General features: G+C 44.7%; 1 pseudogene; it reads right to left on the reverse strand.

The window, feature by feature from the left end:
* Positions 1 to 19,211, reverse strand: part of LOC109749334 (putative leucine-rich repeat receptor-like serine/threonine-protein kinase At2g19230) — a 33,237-nt pseudogene extending 14,026 nt beyond the window's left edge.
* Positions 19,212 to 21,401: the final 2,190 nt, after the last annotated feature.

Below are 21,401 nucleotides of genomic sequence, written 5' to 3' on the forward strand. Positions count from 1 at the left end.
TACATGTGTGCAGGGCCAACGTAGGCCCCCACGCTAGAAATGAACGAAAACAGAGACAAAACGAACGTTTCGTCACGTCCGGCCAGTGTGTTTGGGCATTTACGCCGGGAAAATCCTAGGAAAAGCATCGAGCGCCGGAAAAATATGAAAATTGTCGTGGGTGCTGTCGACGGTGATGCCAACGTGTGGAAAAAGTATCGTGCCATTTGGCGGAGTAAAAAAAAGTACCTATCAATCAATGTATTTTTGATAATGGTTGTTTTAAAAAACAAACGCAACTAATGATTGGGAAAAAAACTAATGAATGGGTTCGTAGAAAAAAAATTAATGGATAGGCCCCGCGTATACATGCATATCCATCTGGGGTCAAAGCCCAAGTGGACGCCACTTCCACGCCTCCACGATCGCCAGTCCACGCTGCCTCCACGCCTCCATGCTGCCTCCAAGATCGCCTCCCCCGACGCCATCTGCGGCCGACGGCGCCCCCGACGCCACCTCAAGCCGCCTCCACGATCGCCTCCCCCGACGCCATCTGCGGCCGACGCCGCCCCCAACGCCACCTCACGCCGACGCCCTCGACGCCCCCGACACCTCACGCCGACGCACCAGACAGCGACTGCCCCGACACGATCTGCCCCCGATGCCATTTGCGGCCGACGCCGTCGCCCCCGTCGCCACGTAACGCCGACGCCCCCAAGTTGGTGAACACAGATTCGGACCTACTTGCATGTTTCATGTGCTTTATCATGGATAACCTTGATCCTAGAATTTTTTGTCCTAGATCAGTAGAGTTTGTTAGTTGATTGAGAGCGGGCTGCATGTGCCACTCATTGTGTTACCGAGAGTCACGCCCGGAAGATACCAAGTGCATCGCTTCTTTGAGGAGAGGAAAGTTAGTGCACTAAGTACTGCGTAAATACATGCATGCATGAGTGGCTGATACATGCACTGTAGATACCATAGTTTTTCTTAGTTCTGTCAAAACCACCTAAGTGTTTGGCTATAGTGTAGTTTTGCTATAGTTTTGGTAATAATTATGCATGCATGACAGCTGATCCTAATTCAGTTTTTCTAGGTATATACAGCACATAAACCATGGTATAAAAAATACTATGGCATCTTAAACCACCTACCTGTTCTAGTCGAAACACCTCAAAGTATTAAATACCAAAGCTTTTTTCAGAAATCATAGTATTTCTAAAAAAACTTTAAAATTACTTTGCTCCCAAACTGGATGATGAGGCATTTGATCCATTGGCTCATGAATATCCGTTGATGCTTAATTGGTCAGAAGATGAGGCTAAGAAGCTTAATTGGTCAGAAGATGAGGCTAAGAAGCATGACGCGTACGACACGTCATACGGCCGTGGTAATGGGACGGTAAGTTACTATTTATATGTTACTATTTCGTACTGCATGCACTTTATTTATATGTTGAGAAATTTAAATTGATTTTACCTGTCACAGATTGATGACGTGATAGGTGAGAAGTACAGGCAGACATTAATTGCTCAACAAGGAAGAAAGGCGTAGGAAGGATTAGAGCAAGAAGATCGTGCCCAAAAAAAGAAAGATAACAGAGATGAGGCTTCATCGAGCAGGGATAGTACATTAGATCAAGTGATGAAATGCATCAAAGATATGCAAAAAGAAATTAGACTTCTCCCTCAAAAATGTGCTGAGGTAATATGAGTGATGTGTACTTCAGTTTACATTGGATTATTCATAATTTATGCATGTAGTTAATGCTTTTGATGTGTCATTGCAGATAGTAGTGGAGAAGCTGGCGAAGAAAGGTCTTGTCTTCAAGCCAAACAAGGGGTCTGATGATGACATTCAGTTTGTGGAGCATAGTGAAGACTGGGTGGGGAAGTATGGTCCATCAAAATACAAATCATCAAAATATTGGACAGATGTAAAATCAACTCCTGCAAAAGAAGACATGGACAACAGGGTGGACGCATCCTTCACCACTGGGAACGGGAATAAATTGGCGCGTGAGAAAGGTGTGCATCACAACACACCTGGTACAGGAGATGAAGGCGACCCCTTCGTTCTTGAGGACAACGGTAATTCACCCAACCCATCTCTTGCGACGGTAGACACGAATGACTTTCGAGCTATTACTTCAACCCCCAAGAATATGAATGAAGTGTCAGACGGGTCTAGCGCCGATAAATCTGAGGAGATTAGTATGGATAGTCTGAACACCCGTATTAAAAATGCGAAAGAAAATGGCACTCAGGAGAATGATGGGAAGGAGAATGATGGGAAACGCAAGAGGAAACAGTCAAAATATTGTCTTTCACCTTACCAGCAGAACGGTGGACGTAAACGTGCAAAGAAAAGTAAGTGCTAGGTAATTTATTCTTGCAACATACTTCTGTCCTTGCATGCACACTTTTTTAACTCATTGTTTCTTACTATTTTAGGTATGTTTGGTATAAGAGCTGCTATGATTAATACTGATTACATTAATGAGGATCACATAGAGGCCGCGAAGGTTTATATCCGGACACTGGCAGACTCGGAGAAGCTTTGCAGCAAAACTGTCGTGCACATGACGGGAATTGGTGGGGAAACATGTACACCTGAAATGCTTGAAGCCATCATTTCGAAAAAGTGGTTGCATGGCGGTGTAAGTATTAGCAATAATTGTTGAAAATATGCCCTAGAGGCAATAATAAATAGGTTATTATTATATTTCCTTGTTCACGATAATCGTTTATTATCCATGCTAGAACTGTATTGATAGGAAACTCAGATACATGTGTGGATACATAGACAACACCATGTCCCTAGTAAGCCTCTAGTTGACTAGCTCGTTGATCAATAGATGGTTACGGTTTCCTGACCATGGACATTGGATGTCGTTGATAACGGGATCACATCATTAGGAGAATGATGTAAGACCCAATCCTAAGCCTAGCACAAGATCGTGTAGTTCGTTTGCTAAGAGCTTTTCTAATGTCAAGTATCATTTCCTTAGGCCATGAGATTGTGCAACTCCCGGATACCGTAGGAATGCTTTGGGTGTACCAAACGTCACAACGTAACTGGGTGGCTATAAAGGTGCACTACAGGTATCTCCGAAAGTGTCTGTTGGGTTGGCACAAATCGAGACTGGGATTTGTCACTCCGTGTAAACGGAGAGGTATCTCTGGGCCCACTCGGTAGGACATCATCATAATGTGCACAATGTGACCAAGGAGTTGATCACGGGATGATGTGTTACGGAACGAGTAAAGAGACTTGCCGGTAACGAGATTGAACAAGGTATCGGGATACCGACGATCGAATCTCGGGCAAGTAACATACCGATAGACAAAGGGAATTTTATACGGGATTGATTGAATCCTCGACATCGTGGTTAATCCGATGAGATCATCGTGGAACATGTGGGAGCCAACATGGGTATCCAGATCCCGCTGTTGGTTATTGACCGGAGAACGTCTCGGTCATGTCTGCATGGTTCCCGAACCCGTAGGGTCTACACACTTAAGGTTCGGTGACGCTAGGGTTATAGAGATATTAGTATGCGGTAACCCGAAAGTTGTTCGGAGTCCCGGATGAGATCCCGGACGTCACGAGGAGTTCCGGAATGGTCCAGAGGTAAAGATTTATATATGGGAAGTCTTATTTTGGTCGCCGGAAAAGTTTCGCACTTTATCGGTATTGTACCGGGAGTGCCGAAAGGGGTCCGGGGGTCCACTAAGGGGGTCCGCCAGCCCCGGGGGGGCACATGGGCTGTAGGGGGTGCGCCTTGGCCTATATGGGCCAAGGGCACCAGCCCCAAGAGGCCCATGCGCCAAGAGATAATAAAAAAAGGGAGAGTCCTAAAGGGGGAAGGCACCTCCGAGGTGCCTTGGGGGGGAAGGACTCCTCCCTGGCCGCACCCTTCCTTGGAGGAAGGGCCAAGGCTGCTCCCCCCTCTCCCTTGGCCCTATATATAGTGGGGGGGAGGGAGGGCAGCAATACCTAAGCCCTGGCGCCTCCCTCTCCCTCCCGTGACACCTCTTCTTCCCCGCTTGCGCTTGGCGAAGCCTTGCCGGGATCCCGCTACTTCCACCACCACGCCGTCGTGCTGCTGGATCTCCATCAACCTCTCCTCCCCCCTTGCTGGATCAAGAAGGAGGAGACGTCGCTGCTCCATACGTGTGTTGAACGCGGAGGTGCCGTCCCTTCGGCGCTAGGATCATCGGTGATTTGGATCACGACGAGTACGACTCCATCAACCCCGTTCTCTTGAACGCTTCCGCTCGCGATCTACAAGGGTATGTAGATGCACTCCCCTTCCCCTCGTTGCTAGATTACTCCATAGATTGATCTTGGTGATGCGTAGAAAATTTTGAATTTCTGCTACGTTACCCAACAGTGGCATCATGAGCTAGGTCTATGTGTAGTTTCTATGCACGAGTAGAACACAAAGTAGTTGTGGGCGTCGATTTTGTCAATTCTTCTTGCCGCTACTAGTCTTATCTTGTTTCGGCGGCATTGTGGGATGAAGCGGCCCGGACCGACCTTACACGTACGCTTACGTGAGACAGGTTCCACCGACTGACATGCACTAGTTGCATAAGGTGGCTAGCGGGTGTCTGTCTCTCCCACTTTAGTCGGAACGGATTCGATGAAAAGGGTCCTTATGAAGGGTAAATAGAAATTGGCATATCATGTTGTGGTTTTACGTAGGTAAGAAACGTTCTTGCTAGAAACCTATACAAGCCACGTAAAAACTTGCAACAACAATTAGAGGACGTCTAACTTGTTTTTGCAGCATGTGCTATGTGATGTGATATGGCCAGAAGATGTGATGAATGATATATGTGATGTATGAGATTGATCATATTCTTGTAATAGGAATCACGACTTGCATGTCGATGAGTATGACAACCGGCAGGAGTTGTCTTTATTTTTGTATGACCTGCGTGTCATTGAATAACGCCATGTAAATTACTTTACTTTATTGCTAAGCGCGTTAGCCATAGAAGTAGAAGTAATCGTTGGCGTGACAACTTCATGAAGACACAATGATGGAGATCATGGTGTCATGCCGGTGACAAAGATGATCATGGTGCCCCGAAGATGGAGATCAAAGGAGCAAAATGATATTGGCCATATCATGTCACTATTTGATTGCATGTGATGTTTATCATGTTATGCATCTTATTTGCTTAGAACGACGGTAGCTTAAATAAGATGATCCCTCACTAAAATTTCAAGAGACGTGTTCCCCCTAACTGTGCACCGTTGCGAAGGTTCGTTGTTTCGAAGCACCACGTGATGATCGGGTGTGATAGATTCTAACGTTCGAATACAACGGGTGTTGACGAGCCTAGCATGTACAGACATGGCCTCAGAACACATGCGAAACACTTAGGTTGACTTGACGAGCCTAGCATGTACAGACATGGCCTTGGAACACAAGAGACCGAAAGGTCGAACATGAGTCGTATAGTAGATACGATCAACATGGAGATGTTCACCGATGATGACTAGTCCGTCTCACGTGATGATCGGACACGGCCTAGTTTGACTCGGATCATGTATCACTTAGATGACTAGAGGGATGTCTATCTGAGTGGGAGTTCATAATCAGATGAACTTCATTATCATGAACATAGTCAAAAAGGTCTTTACAAATTATGTCATACGCTTTAGTTCTACTGTTTAAGATATGTTCCTAGAGAAAATTTAGTTGAAAGTTGGTAGTAGCAATTATGTGGACTGGGTTCATAAACTGAGGATTGTCCTCATTGCTGCCGGAAGGCTTATGTCCTTAATGCACCGCTCGGTGTGCTGAACCTCAGCGTCGTCTGTAGATGTTGCGGAACATCTGACATACACGTTTTGATGACTGTGTGATAGTTCAGTGCGTAATGCTAACGGTTTAGAATTGTGGCATCAAAGACGTTTGTGAAACGTCGCAGAACATATGAGATGTTCCGAAGACTGAAATTGGGATTTCAGACTAGTGCCCACGTCAAGAGGTATGAGACCTCTGACAAGTTTCTTAAGCCTGCAAACTAAGGGAGAAAAGCTCAATCGTTGAGCATGTGCTCAGATTGTCTGAGTACCACAATCGCTTGAATCGAGTGGGAGTTAATCTTCCAGATGAGATAGTGATGGTTCTCCATAGTCACTGCCACCAAGCTAGTAGAGCTTCGTGATGAACTATAACATATCAGGGATAGTTATGATGATCCTTGAGCTATTCGCGATGTTTGACACCGCGAGAGTAGAAATCAAGAAGGAGCATCAATTGTTGATGGTTAGTAAAACCACTAGTTTAAGAAGGGCAAGGGCAAAAGGGATACTTCATGAAATAGCAAGTCATTTGCTGCTCTAGTGAAGAATCCCAAGGTTGAACCCAAACCCGAGACTAAGTGCTTGTGTAATGAGGGGAACGGTCACTGAAGCGGAACTACCCTAGATACTTGGTAGATGAGAAGGCAGGCAAGGTCGACAGAAGTATATTGGATATACATTATATGAATGTGTACTTTACTAGTACTCCTAGCAGCACCAGGGTATTAGATACCGGTTCGGTTGCTAAGTGTTAGTAACTTGAAATAAAAGCTGCGGAATAAATGGAGACTGGATAAAGGTGAGATGACGATGTGTGTTGGAAGTGTTTCCAAGGTTGATGTGATCAAGCATCGCATGCTCCCTCTACCATCGAGATTTGGTGTTTGCGTTGAGCATGATTGGATTATGTTTATCGCAATACGGTTATTCATTTAAGGAGAATAATGGTTACTCTGTTTATTTGAATAATACCTTCAATGGTCTTGCACCTAAAATGAATCTCGATCGCAGTGATACACATGTTCGTGACAAAAGATATAAAATAGTAATGATAGTACCACATACTTGTGGCACTGCCATTTGAGTCATATTGGTATAGAACGCATGAAGAAGCTCCATGTAGATGGATTTTTGGACTCACTCGTTTTTGGAAAGATTGAGACATGCGAACCATGTCTATTGGTATATATGCATGAAGAAACTCCATGCAGATGGATCGTTTGGACTCACTTGATTTTGAATCACTTGAGACATGCAAATCATACCACATGGGCAAGATGACTGAGAGGCCTCATTTTCAGTAAGATGGAACAAGAGAGCAACTTATTGGGAGTAATACATTTTGATGTATGCAGTCCAATGAGTGCTGAGGCATGCAGTGAATATAGTTATGTTCTTACTTCACAGATGATTTGAGTAGATGCTGAGTGTATTTACTTGATAAAACACAAGTCTGAATTATTGAAAGGTTCAAGTAATTTCAGAGTGAAGTTGAAGATCATCGTGACAAGAGGATAAAATGTCTGTGATATGATCATAGAGATGAGTATCTGAGTTACGAGTTTGTCACACAATTAAGACATTGTGGAAAGTGTTTCACAATTAATACCGCCTGGAACACCATAGTGTGATGGTGTGTCCGGACATCATAGCTGCACCCTATTGGATATGGTGCATACCATGATGTCTCTTATCGAATTACCACTATCGTTTATGGGTTAGGCATTAGAGACAACCGCATTCACTTTAAATAAGGCACCACGCAATTCCGTTGAGACGACACCGTTTAGAGAAACCTAAGTTGTCGTTTCTTAAAAGTTTGGGGCTGCGATGCTTATGTGAAAAAGTTTCAGGCTAATAAGCTCGAACCCAAAGCGGATAAATGCATCTTCATAGAATACCCAAAACAGTTGGGTATACCTCCTATTTCAGATCTGGAAGCAAAAGTAATTGCTTCTAGAAACGAGTCATTTCTCGAGGAAAAGTTTCTCTCGAAAGAATTGAGTGGGAGGATGGTGGAGACTTGATAAGGTTATTGAACCGTCACTTCAACTAGTGTGTAGCAGGGCACTGGAAGTTGTTCCTGTGGCACCTACACCAATTGAAGTGGAAGCTTATGATAGTGATCATGAAACTTCGGATCAAGTCACTACCAAACCTCGTAGGACGACGAGGATGCGTGCTACTTCAGAGTGGTACATAATCCTGTCTTAGATATCATGTTGTTAGACAATAATGAACCTACGAGCTATGGAGAAGCGATGGTGGGCCCATATTCCGACAAATGGTTAGAAGCCATGAAATCCGAGATAGGATCCATGTATCAGAACAAAGCATGGACTTTGGTGAACTTGCCCGATGATCGGCAAGCCATTGAGATAAATGGATCTTTAAGAAGAAGACGGACATGGACGGTAATGTTACCGTCTATGAAGCTCGACTTGTGGCAAAGAGTATTTTCACAAGTTCAAGGAGTTGACTACGATGAGATTTTCTCATCCATAGCGATGCTTAAGTCCGTCGGAATCATGTTAGCATTAGCTGCATTTATGAAATCTGGCAGATGGATGTCAAAAACAAGTTTCCTTACCAGTTTTCGTAAGGAAAGGTTGTATGTGATACAATCAGGAAGGTTTTGTCGATCCTAAGGATGCTAAAAGGTATGCTAGCTCCAGCGATCCTTCCATGGACTAGAGCAAGCATCTCGGAGTCAGAATATACGCTTTGATGGAGTGATCAAAGTTTTTGGGTTTATACAAAGTTTGTTAGAAACTTGTATTTACAATAAAGTGAGTGGGAGCGCTACAACATTTCTGATGAGTATATGTGAATGACATATTGTTGATCCGAAATGATGTAAAATTTCTGGAAAGCATAAAGGGTTGTTTGAAAGGAGTTTTTCAAAAGGAAGACCTGGATAAAAGCTGCTTACATATTGGGCATCAAGATCTATAGAGATAGATCAAGACGCCCGAAGATACTTTCAAAGAACACACACCTTGACATGATTTTGAAAGAGTTCAAAATAGATCAGCAAAGAAGGAATTCTTGGCTGTGTTACAAGGTGTGAGTATTGAGTAAGACTCAAGACCTGACCACAGCAGAAGAGAGAGAAAGGACGAAGGTCGTCCCCTATGCTTCAGACGTAGGCTCTACAGTATGCTATGCTGTGTACCGCACATGAAGTGTGCCTTGCCATGAGTTGGTCAAGGGGTACAATAGTGATCCGGGAATGGATCACATGACAGCGGTCGAACTTATCCTTAGTATCTAGTGGAGTAAGGAATTTTCTCGATTATGGAGGTGAAAAGGAGTTCATCGTAAAGGGTTACGTCGATGCGAACTTTGACACTAATCCGGATAACTCTGAGTAGTAAACCGGATTCGTATAGTAGAGCAGTTATTTGAAATGGCTCCAAATAGCGCGTGGTAGCATCCATAAGATGACATAGATATTCGTAAAGCACACACGCATCTGAAAGGTTCAGACCCGTCGACTAATAACCTCTCTCACAAGCATAACATGTTCAAACCAGAACTCATTGAGTGTTAATCACATAGAGATGTGAACTAGATTGTTGACTCTAGTAAACTCTTTGGATGTTGGTCACATGGTGATGTGACCTATGAATGTTAATCACATGGTGATGTGGACTAGATTATTGACTCTAGTGCAAGTGGGAGACTGTTGGAAATATGCCCTAGAGGCAATAATAAATAGGTTATTATTATATTTCCTTGTTCACGATAATCGTTTATTATCCATGCTAGAACTGTATTGATAGGAAACTCAGATACATGTGTGGATACATAGACAACACCATGTCCCTAGTAAGCCTCTAGTTGACTAGCTCGTTGATCAATAGATGGTTACGGTTTCCTGACCATGGACATTGGATGTCGTTGATAACGGGATCACATCATTAGGAGAATGATGTGATGGACAAGACCCAATCCTAAGCCGAGCACAAGATCGTGTAGTTCGTTTGCTAAGAGCTTTTCTAATGTCAAGTATCATTTCCTTAGACCATGAGATTGTGCAACTCCCGGATACCGTAGGAATGCTTTGGGTGTACCAAACGTCACAACGTAACTGGGTGGCTATAAAGGTGCACTACAGGTATCTCCGAAAGTGTCTGTTGGGTTGGCACGAATCGAGACTGGGATTTGTCACTCCGTGTAAACGGAGAGGTATCTTTGGGCCCACTCGGTAGGACATCATCATAATGTGCACAATGTGACCAAGGAGTTGATCACGCGATGATGTGTTACGGAACGAGTAAAGAGACTTGCCGGTAACGAGATTGAACAAGGTATCGGGATACCGACGATCGAATCTCGGGCAAGTAACATACCGATAGACAAAGGGAATTGTATACGGGATTGATTGAATCCTCGACATCGTGGTTAATCCGATGAGATCATCGTGGAACATGTGGGAGCCAACATGGGTATCCAGATCCCGCTGTTGGTTATTGACCGAAGAACGTCTCGGTCATGTCTGCATGGTTCCCGAACCCGTAGGGTCTACACACTTAAGGTTCGGTGACGCTAGGGTTATAGAGATATTAGTATGCGGTAACCCGAAAGTTTTTCGGAGTCCCAGATGAGATCCCGGACGTCACGAGGAGTTCCGGAATGGTCCGGAGGTAAAGATTTATATATGGGAAGTCTTATTTTGGTCGCCGGAAAAGTTTCGCACTTTATCGGTATTGTACCGGGAGTGCCAAAAGGGGTCCGGGGGTCCACCAAGGGGGTCCACCAGCCCCGGGGGGCCACATGGGCTGTAGGGGGTGCGCCTTGGCCTATATGGGCCAAGGGCACCAGCCCCAAGAGGCCCATGTGCCAAGAGATAAGAAAAAAGGGAGAGTCCTAAAGGGGGAAGGCACCTCCGAGGTGCCTTGGGGGGGAAGGACTCCTCCCTGGCCGCACCCTTCCTTGGAGGAAGGGCCAAGGCTGCGCCCCCCCCCCTTCTTCCTTGGCCCTATATATAGTGGGGGGAGGGAGGGCAGCAATACCTAAGCCCTGGCGCCTCCCTCTCCCTCCCGTGACACCTCTTCTTCCCCGCTTGCGCTTGGCGAAGCCTTGCCGGGATCCCGCTACTTCCACCACCACGCCGTCGTGCTGCTGGATCTCCATCAACCTCTCCTCCCCCCTTGCTGGATCAAGAAGGAGGAGACGTCGCCGCTCCTTACGTGTGTTGAACGCGGAGGTGCCGTCCGTTCGGCGCTAGGATCATCAGTGATTTGGATCACGACGAGTACGACTCCATCAACCCCGTTCTCTTGAACGCTTCCGCTCGCGATCTCCAAGGGTATGTAGATGCACTCCCCTTCCCCTCGTTGCTAGATTACTCCATAGATTGATCTTGGTGATGCGTAGAAAATTTTGAATTTCTGCTACGTTACCCAACAATAATTTATTAAGTTGTACATGTCATTTACATAAATTATCTAATAGGCGTATTGCTGTTATGTTATTTTGTAGGTCATCAATAGTTATTGCAACCATATGCAGACCCATAATCCTCGTGCTGACCGTCACATATTATCATCTTGGGTGTCCCACTGGCTTATTCTTCATGCTGATGGAAAGGTTAACAACTCTAAGAGGCATTTTATGGATCATTTCACAAACCAAACTAAAATGGTGTCTAGAGTTACTGAAGAGTATTTCATCAAAGATAAGGTACTTCAGTTTAGTATGATCATTCGTAGTACATCTGTGTGTACACCAACATGAATAAACTTTGTTGTAGGCATACTTTCCTTTTCATGTGGAAGAAAATCATTGGATAGCAGTTCTTATGCACAACAAGAAAAAAGAGTTTCAAGTTTTAAACTCTACTGGTAAATGCAGCAAAAGAGTTCTTGCAAAGATTGCTAAGCTGGTAAGCTTAGAACGTTACATAAAACAATATATAGTTATTCAAAACGTACTTCATATGGATTTGTCATTTTTATTTCAGAGGGCAGAAATAGCTAATGATACAAAGGAGGTGAATTCTCTTATTGGAACGGAACATCCTGACGTATCTTCCTGGCCAATAAGGGAGTTCGATATGCCGTCACAAACAGACGGGTATGTTGCAAATGTTGAATTAGTATGTACTTGTATGATCCATCAATAATTGACTTGTGGTTTCTTCCAGAGTCTCTTGTGGTCTTTTCGTGGTGAAATGCGTTCAAAACTGGGACGGAGATGATTGGACATTTGAGTTCGATCAAGATGAGGTTAATGCTTCAAGGGGACGCATTCTAGCTGAAATACTTTCTTCAGAATGCAACATGAAGGAAGTAGTGAAAGAGAAGATCCTCAAGATCATGGAGAAGAAATGAGTCGGAGGATGGGGTGTTCGCTATTATCTCCACTAAATAAACGTGCCGTTGTCGGTACTTGATACAATTTACATATTAAGACATCTCTTTATTTGAAGTGGTCGGTATTTGCTACAATATCACTCTTATCTGCGGCATGGTTTAGCATGTTTCGCAACTAAATAAATGTGATGTGGTCTGCTACAATATCACTCTTATTTGCAGCATTGTGGGTGATGATTTTTGAACATGTTATATTCGCACTTTGTATTATGCACTGTTTGCCATTTTCAATGTGGGCTAATATTATCCATTGTTTCCCATTTTAACTTTGTATGTACTGCCATTTGTTGTCATACTTCCTGTATTCCAATGATCCTTTGTATGTCAGCTTTGTAATCCCACATAAAAGGTGGTGGTCAGTGCGGGCAGTCCCACAATCGTCCAGCGGATTGACCATTTACATCCTGACCGGCCGGCAGCTCCTTTCTGTGCAAATAGTTAAGTTACAAAAAATGTCCAAAAGAAAAGTTATAAAAAAAATGCCCAACCACCGCTGCTGGGCCCATAGTAGCTTACAGAACGTACCCAAATCAAGCCCAAAGGCGACTCGGGCGGCTGATTGAGCCCACTAGCGGGCCCAGCAACGGGGTCCAACGGGGCACAGGAGAGTAGTAACAGAGGAGTTCGAAACAGGGGGCGGGGGCAGCTATTTAAGCCCCCCCCCCCCCCCCCGCTTCTGAGGTGGGACTAAAAACGGCGATGCTGCCCCGCGCGGGCGACGGGAGGGGGCGTGGGCCGGGGGAGGAGCCCCGCGCGGGCGACGGGAGGGGGCGTGGGCCGGGGGAGGAGGCATTTCCTAACGGGTGTCACGCTGGGCCGGCCCGTTTCTTCCTTCTTTTTTTCTGTTCAAAAGTGCAGCAAAAATAGTATACCCCCGCGTCACTGATTTCTGGGCTTTTTTTTGTTCCTTTTTTCTTTTTCTTTTTCTTTTCTTATTTTCCTTTTTTCTTTTCAATGTGCGAACATTTTTTCAAATTCGTGAACCTTTTAAATAGAATGAAGTTTTATCAAAATTGATTAACTTTTTTCAAATTTGAAGAACTTTTTTTCAAATTTGGTGAACTTATTTCAAATTCGATGAACTTTTTTTCAAAATCAATGAACTCTTTTTCAAATTCGATGAACTTTTTCGATATCTATGAACATTTTTTCAAATTCTTGAACATTTTTTTAGATGAACTCATTTTCAAATTCAATGAACTTTTTCAAAATTGATGAACTCTTTTTCATTTTTGATGTTTTTTCCAAAATCAATGAACTCATTTTTTCAAAATTAATTTTCCTTTTTGATGAACTTTTTTCAATTTCGATGAACTTTTTATAAAATGGATGATTTTTCTAAAAATACGTGAACTAATTTTGAGGTTTGTGAACTTCTATTCATGAACTTTTTGAAAAATTGATGAACTTTTTTTCATTTTTCTTGAACTATGTTGTATTTCCTGAAGTTTTTCTAAATTTTCATGAACTTTTTCAAATCCGTGAACTTTCTTAAATTAGTGACCTTTTTTAAAATTTTGTGAACTTTCAAATCCGTGAAAGTTTTTCTCAAAAGAGTGAACTTTTTTGAATACATGAACCTTTTTTTAAAACAAGTTCGTGAAATTTCTTTTTATTGTTCGTCAGCTTCTTTTTTTTTGGAACAGCGCGGCTTCAATTGTTTGTTAAGCGTTTCGTGGTTCAATCTGTAAGCGTTGACTAGTAGCTCAACTGGTTTGTCTTCGCGTGCTGCACATCGCTGGCGCGAGTTCGAATCACCGCTGAAACATCGATTTTACTGTTTTTTGGCTGGCGCTGCATGATACTGGGCCGGCCCACGAGGACGCTCTAGTGGGCTCCTGCCCCGGCCCACGCCCCTTCCCGTCACCCGCGCGGGGCACCATCGCTGTTTTTAGTCCCACCTCGGAAGCGGGAGGGCGCGAGGAGCGGCTTAAATAGCTGCCTCCGCCCCCTATTTTCGAACTCCTCTGTTAATACTGTCCAGTGCCCCGATTGGACCCCGTTGCTGGGCCCGCTAGTGGGCTCGATCAGCCGCCCGAGTCGCCTTTGGGCTTGATTTGGGTACGTTATGTAAGCCACTATGTGCCCAGCAGCTGTGGTTGGGCTATTTTTTTGTAACTTCACTTTTTGAAATTTTTTTGACAGAAAGGAGCGGCCGGAAACAGCAGCAAACAGCAAACAAAATCATCATCATGCCCAGGTAGTACAACATATAAGCCCAGGTAGCTAACAGCAAACAAAATCATCATCATGCCCAGGTAGTATAACATATGCAATGCCATCTCCAAATTTATTACATAAATCTTTTGACAAAACATAAACAAATAACTTATCAAGTTTTCTTGCACACACGTACGAATAAAAAACAACATACGTTCGTGCGACCACTTTTATTCTTCCTACAAACCAAGCTGCATCTCTACGCCCAGTTCCTGAACAAAACATAAAAAAATGGGTGAGCAAATATAGTTGGTAAAATCAAAGTAGCAACATAACAAAAATAAGAAGATAACATCTTACTTCTCGTTCAAATGACATGTAGCCTTATTATGACCTGGGAGACTACACAGACTGCACAGAAGGACCACTTTTCTTCTCTGTAAAATCTTTTGGCCTACCATTCTTTGTAACGCCGAGGCCCCCCTTTGACCGCCCCTTCTTAGGTGCACCCTTCGTCGAAACTTTCTGAGGATCACCAATACCAGGCTCAACTTGTTGCGCCTGACTTGCCTCCTTCTTCAGCATATATAGCATACCTTCTACTTCCTATAAGTTCCTCCTCTGAAATCTTCCTAAGAATAAAAAACAACATACGTTCGTGCGACCACTTTTATTCTTCCTACAAACCAAGCTGCATCTCTACGCCCAGTTCCTGAACAAAACATAAAAAAATGGGTGAGCAAATATAGTTGGTAAAATCAAAGTAGCAACATAACAAAAATAAGAAGATAACATCTTACTTCTCGTTCAAATGACATGTAGCCTTATTATGACCTGGGAGACTACACAGACTGCACAGAAGGACCACTTTTCTTCTCTGTAAAATCTTTTGGCCTACCATTCTTTGTAACGCCGAGGCCCCCCTTTGACCGCCCCTTCTTAGGTGCACCCTTCGTCGAAACTTTCTGAGGATCACCAATACCAGGCTCAACTTGTTGCGCCTGACTTGCCTCCTTCTTCAGCATATATAGCATACCTTCTACTTCCTATAAGTTCCTCCTCTGAAATCTTTTTCTGCGCTATTATGTTGTCCAGACACTTCATCAACTCATCGAACAAGAGGGGATCATTTGCTGCAACATGAGCAGCTTCTGCGGTTTTAATGGTTGTTGCACTATACCGTTCTCTCTCCAATGGCCCTGACCAACCCCATCCAAACATATCACTCTTCCTCTGCACAGGCAACCCATCTCTCGCATGTTTGGACAACCGATGAAGGACACAACACTTTGGTATTTCAGTTAAATTCAGATGATGGAGAACAAAGAGAATGTGTTTGCATGGCAGCCCTTTCCGAACCATCCTAAGACAACTGCATGTAATAGTTTCTTCTGAGTTACCTGGTTCATAAACAACATTGTACCTAAACTTGTGGTTATCCTTTCATGTCACCATGAATGTCTGACGCCCAATTCCCACGAGCGTCTCAAATACCTCCAGCTGACCCATCTTATGCAAATCATCTTGCAAGATGTAGAAATTAGCAGGTGTGAATACTTTGGCGGCATGCTCCTCAAGGGCTTTATATTCAGTAACAGACGGTGGTTCCTTCTGGAATGCCTCGCAGTCATCGTACGCCTCGTTCTCACGCAGGCGAACTATACAATTCTCATAATACACCACCAAATCAACAATTGTCATACCGTAGTCCAGGTGAAGGTGAAGGCAGGAGTTGAGGCTTTCACTCCTCTGGTTACTTCGCATACCAAGAAAAAAACCATCGGAAAGATATGAAGCTGCCCACAGTCTCCTCTTCCTGTACATCCTGTCAAGCCACTCTTCAGTTCTATCCGTCTTCCAGTTATCATAGAAAGCTTTCCATCTCTGCTCAAAGTTCGCTTGAGAGGTGGCATAGTACAGGAGCGATCTGAACTCATCCAGTGACTTGTAATGCAGGTGCCTCTGCATATTTTTCTCGATATGCCACGAGCAAAGACGATGGAAAACATCTGAAAGGACAGTCCGAATAGCCCGGATCATTGCAGCGTCACCGTCTGTGATTATTGACTTTGGCTTCACCTGACAGTTTGCCTTCATAAATATCTGCAGCAGCCACACGTATGTCCCTTCCGTCTCGTCAGCAATGATGGCACAACCAAACACTGTGGTGCAACGGTGGTTGTTAACTCCTACAAAGGGGACGAACGACATACCGTATCTGTTCATCTTATACGTGCTATCAAACACGACCACATCTCCGTAGTCCTGATAGTCCCTCCACGACTGTGCATCGCACCAGAACATACTCTTCAGTCGCCCTTCCTTGCCACGCACATACTCAAAAAAAACTCAGGGTCCTTCTCCTTCCTGCTCCTCATAATGCCAACTGCCGTCTCTGCATCACCCTTTGCAATGAGCTTCATTTTTTCTCTGCAACAAAGATTGTAAATGTCCCTCCTGATAAGCCCGCACTTATCGTACGAACCGTATCTGCTGATGAAGTTGTCCATTATAATATGCTTTCTTATCCCGGCCGCTTCCATCGCCAATATCTCGGCCCTCTGGCCATCTCCAATCCATCTGTGTGACCACAAAAAACAAACCTCGTCGGGCCGAGCCATCGCGTGGTTGTGATCATCCACGAATGATGCGACGAACCAAACGCCACGTTCTCTGTCCAGCTTCACCACCATATGTGCACCGCAGTCGCAACAAGTCTCTGGTCTAAGCCTGCGCTTGCGGCCCTCCATGGTTATGAACTTGCTCGGCCTTCTCCCTGCCCTGGAGCAAAGAAACCGCCGGTACCGTATCATTCCCGAAGCACCTCGTTTCACCTTCTGTTTCCTGATGCTAAACCCGTGCTCTCTGGCGTGATTGTTGTAGAATATGTATGCATCCCCTTGCGACTGAAAGGTCATAGCCATGACCTTCCAATGTGTCTCAAGCATCTTCTGCTGCCTTTGAGCCTTGTCAGTATCGATCTCTCCCTCATCGTGATCAACGCTCGGACCATCTGACTCAGCCTACAACATTCATTTGAAAATATATATGTCAATTACTTCATTTAAATCATACTATTGATCGATGTACAACATCTATCAACTAACCTGGCTCAAGTTATCTGCAAATGATTCCTGCCAACTATGTTGCACATTGTCAACATCCACATCTTCCTGTAAATTTGTGCACAAAGATATATAGTTAGCCATGCCATACTTTGCAAATTCAAAAATAAAATCAAAATATACGCCACTTACGTTTTCGCTATTTGCGCCATGTTCATTATTATCAAAATCCTCCGGAGGTAAGATATCATATGACGAGACGGAATCGTTGTCGCTGCTGTCATCATCTTCGTTCAAATTATCGTTATCGGTCTTAGTCACCTTATCAGTATCATTCTCGTCCCTCCCGAATGCGGATTCTTCGTCCATGTCAACACGCCTAACTCACAGAACTGCAAAACATCGTGTGTTAGGTTTAGTACACTGCATCATGCCCAAAGCAACGATAGTTCTCTAAATCATGCGGTAGTCCGTGGAGGCGGCGCTGCGGCAGGAGGTTTTGATGAACCCTAAACCCTAAATCAGTACATGCACGAACTATCCCTCACTTCTATCCATCATGCCCGCCCCATGCCCGCTAGGTTTAGATGACAAACCTTGGCCCGCGGTGTAGACGTCGCCGGCGTTCGACGACGGCCTTCAGGCGGTGACGTGCATGACGATCAACTGGCCGGATGCTTGGCAGGATCCGCGGCGGGGGGGCGACCGTGGTGCGGATGCAGCGTCGGACGTCGATAGTGAGAGGCGGCCCCGGACGACGTTGGGACGGCGAGGGCGGCGACGGAGGACGACGGTGAGAGGGGCGACGGACGACGACGGTGACAGGCGGCGACGGACGACTTTGGGACGGACGTTGAGAGGCGGCGACAGACGATGTTGGGATGGACGGTGAGAGGCGGCCACGGACGATGACGGTGCGAGGCAGCGATGGACAAAGTTGGGACGGCGAGGGCGGCGTCGGGCGGGGTTCGTATGGCGGCGATCCGCGGCGGCGGTGATAGGCCAGTTGGAACTACCGTGATCGGGCGACCAAATGGGGCGGGCGAGAAGATTAGGCGGGCGAGTAGATCGTGGCGTTTTTTTGGCCATGCGCGCGGTATACGTATGCCCGGCACAATTGTACAATACGAGGTGGGCATACGTTTCTTCCGTATGACCATTCTGCCCTTTTATGTTTTGTTGGGGGGTGTCTACCGAAGCAAGCCCCTTACAAGTTGTATTCTAACACCGGTGTCGGCTCTCGAGATGTTCACCGTCCGCCAGAAGTTGACGCCGAGGTAGAGATCGAAGATGGGGAGCTTGGCGAGCCCATCGTAGTTGCTGTACATGAACAAGGCCCGTAGCAGGTACTTGGACCCCGGTACGAGGGACGGCAGGGTGTAGCAGCCGCGGGCGTGTCTGGGAAGCCGCGCACGGTGTGGTAGCTCCTGGCGAGCACGGGCTGCGGCTTCATGTACTCGGCCGAGATGTTGTAGTTGTAGCTGGCGTCCGACATGGTAGGTATCTTGGTGATGGGAGCCGTGTAGCTGCTCTGCTCCTGTAGGCCGCAGCCTATGGTGATGAAACCTGCATTGCATAATGCGAGCACGAATTTGAACGTGACAAAAACAACCAACACACAATACGTACGTCTCTACTCTCATCATATTTCTTCCAGAAACAAATTAGGTAAGTATCCTTTATGTTAACAGTTATGAAGCTCACCTTCGAGACTAGGCACTCGTTGGCCGCGAGCTTGAAGCGCGCCGACGGCAGCAGCGGTGAGGCTGAGCAGGAGTGTCAGCGACGATTGGGCGGCCATTGATGGCTGGCTCGTTCTACTACGTGCGCACATGCTAGCTGGACAAGATGTCTCGTGGCCTTAGACTAGCCACAATGGATAGTAACATAGTGGGGAATAACATATGTGTGATAACATGCAACACTTCATTTATTATGCTATAGACTCATCTTGCATTGATATGTGTGATGTTACTCATACTAGTAGTAACCGGGGGCGGAGCTAGAAAATTTAGCCATTGGGTTCACTCATTGACTTATGAGAATTTGATACAAAAATTGATTAATGTAAAGTCTAATTTTACGCCGTCCTACGGCACCAAAAATAACATAAAAAATAGAAATATCATATCACTTATCCCACATTTTTTACATTAAAAACTGAAGAGGCAAGGCACATACTGGTTGGATGAAATTAGAAAATCCCTTGTTTAGATATTATAAAGGAAGTAGTAGCAAAATAAATTCATAGCACAGGTGTAGCTTCTCATTTTCTTGAATACATTGGGAAAAAAAGAAGTTAGTTTGATAAGTTTAAAATAAGTACCATTAAGCCAAAAAAGATTGGCGGTCATACAGAGTGCCCCCCCCCCCCCCCCCCCCTTTAATTGCTCATCATATTGAGAAGATTAAATATTACATCATTACTAATGGATAAAAACATATCTTTCTTCATATAGCAAATCAGACAATCACTCATGAACTTATCAACCTTTTAATTGCGTAACTTTTTCTGAACAACATTAAGTCTCCATTGATTATCTTCAAATTTCTCTCCATGTATAACAAAAAAATTAGCCAGTGGCTTGTAAGGTCCCTTCGCAAAATATATGTGCATAATCCCATCTTGCTTCTTAGGATTTCTCGTGTACATGGAAATTCTCTTCCGATCAACCAAATCATAAGGCAACTGATATAAATCAATTTCTCTAATGCTTTGGGAGACTACTTACAATGACATTTGACACACTTTTGTCTGCATCTAGTGAGAGACCTCGGCGTGCCTCTGCATCATTATCTGGATGTGGTGATCGATTTCTCTTTGAACAATATTGTTCCATGTCTAGATCAACCAAATCCATGATATAGCAATAAGAAAACTAGGGCAAATTAATTGACATGCCAGACTATTATGCTAGAGAGAACACACGAGAGGGGAAGATGTGATGATGTGCTCTCACGGGAGTACCTTAAATTTGGAATTCAATCGATGGCTTGCCGCCGTTGTCTACTTGCTCCCAGGGTCCGACTATGGAGGCATGGGCGAACATCGGAGACGAGAGGTGAGAAGATGGATGTGAGTTCGGGAACCAAACAAGTAAAAAGGCGTGGCGGCGGCTGCGTGCGAGTCGTACGGCAGCATTGAGAGACCTGCGTACTAGGGCATCGAGGCAATTTGCTTATGGGCCTTTCGGCCTTTTTAGCCTATCCACGTTGGATTATTTATTTGATGGGGTCAGACTAATTTTTTTACTGGGTTCAGGCCTAATAAGACCTATCTATACGTACGTGACCAACAGCTTTTCGTTGGGTTCAACTGCACCCAATGCCACAACGGTGGCTCCGCCCCTGGTAGTAACTAGCTATGTTATCGCATGCCTCTCTTTCTTCATTTATTACTTGCCACATCATCTATTTTATTTAGATATGGGTGATGTTACTATCTATATTACTTCCACTGTGGGTAGTCTTACATAAGTACTCTGTATTTGTAGCTAGCGTTAACGTAGGTTCACACACTTGCCAGTAGTATGGTAGAGACATCACACTTGGCCACCGAGCCTGCAAAAGTATCTTGTAGTTGGGCGACATTTAAGAGTGCAGTTGACTTGACTGAGAGTGAGTTTGTCAACTATCTTGCTGCTTGCAAGCTATCAATAGTGCGGACTTAGGGCCAGTTCTTTTGGCAGCTTAAAAAATAAGCCGTCTCCTCCTCAGTTTTACCCGTAAGCCGTCTCTCTTATGCATTGGGACTTCTAAGCTAGTTATGGGGTAACTAATTTAGAAGTCTCAACAAATTCAGGGGCGGCTTATTTTTTAAGCTGGGGAAAGGCAGCTTATTTTTTAAGCCGCACAAAAGAACTGGCACTTAGTCGTTTGTGCACGTATATTCTAGAAAAAATGAGTAAATGGCGCAGTTGATATTTGATAAACAGCATGTAGTTGAGGCATGCGATGTACTCCCTTGGTTCCTAAATATAAGTCTTTTTAG

This window comes from Aegilops tauschii, chromosome 1 (genome assembly GCF_002575655.3).
Source record: "Aegilops tauschii subsp. strangulata cultivar AL8/78 chromosome 1, Aet v6.0, whole genome shotgun sequence".
Classification (NCBI taxonomy): domain Eukaryota; kingdom Viridiplantae; phylum Streptophyta; class Magnoliopsida; order Poales; family Poaceae; genus Aegilops; species Aegilops tauschii.